The following is an 805-nucleotide window of genomic DNA, read 5'->3' on the forward strand; positions in this document are numbered from 1 at the left end:
CACTGTGGTAGTTGCTAGAATGCAGTCAGCTGCATGAAAATTACATTTTCATGTATTTCCACTCCTTTAGTTCCTGTTTTAATTTTCAGATTTTATTTTTGCTATTAACTGTTTGGATGCTGTACTTAATTTGTTTCTGTGCTACTTGTTCTTCATCCTGGAAATACCACTGTCTTTGTTTCTATACCTCTCTCTCTTTTAATAACTTTGATGTGTGATACATATACTTTACTATGTGTCAATTAATTCAATCTTGATATAATTTTATATCATACCTTTCACATTCTTTCAAGTGTTAAGTATTCTTTTAAGCTTAAGTATTTATTAATGCATTCCATTGAATGGGCCTAATTCTTACTAGTTGACAATTAATAATTTATATCATTCTCACTCATATTTTCCACCGTCTTTCACCAGAAATATTTTTGATGTTAAAAGTACAGTGAGGAAGTAGTGACAAAAATAAAAGTGACTTTTAAAGTTTTATTGGGTTTTGGATTTTAGTAATTATTGGAAGTTCTATAGGAGTTCTATAGTAGTTCTATAGGAGGTAGTTTTGCACAGTTTATCTACTGTAAATTATGTAAAAATAAGTGTACATTTAGAGAGTCTGAAAGATTAATGCTTTGGGATAACAAATACAGAATTTAGCATTAATTTATATAGTTTGAGTCTTCTGTTCTCTTTCATAAAATGATCAGTGACATTACATGTTCTTTACATCAGTTACTGGAACCAAAGCTTTCAAATCCTGTATTCTTGCAATCTGTATCTGCAGGGATTGATTATAGCATGTAGATTACTG

This window comes from Acanthisitta chloris, unplaced genomic scaffold (assembly GCF_000695815.1).
Source record: "Acanthisitta chloris isolate BGI_N310 unplaced genomic scaffold, ASM69581v1 scaffold17866, whole genome shotgun sequence".
Lineage (NCBI taxonomy): Eukaryota > Metazoa > Chordata > Aves > Passeriformes > Acanthisittidae > Acanthisitta > Acanthisitta chloris.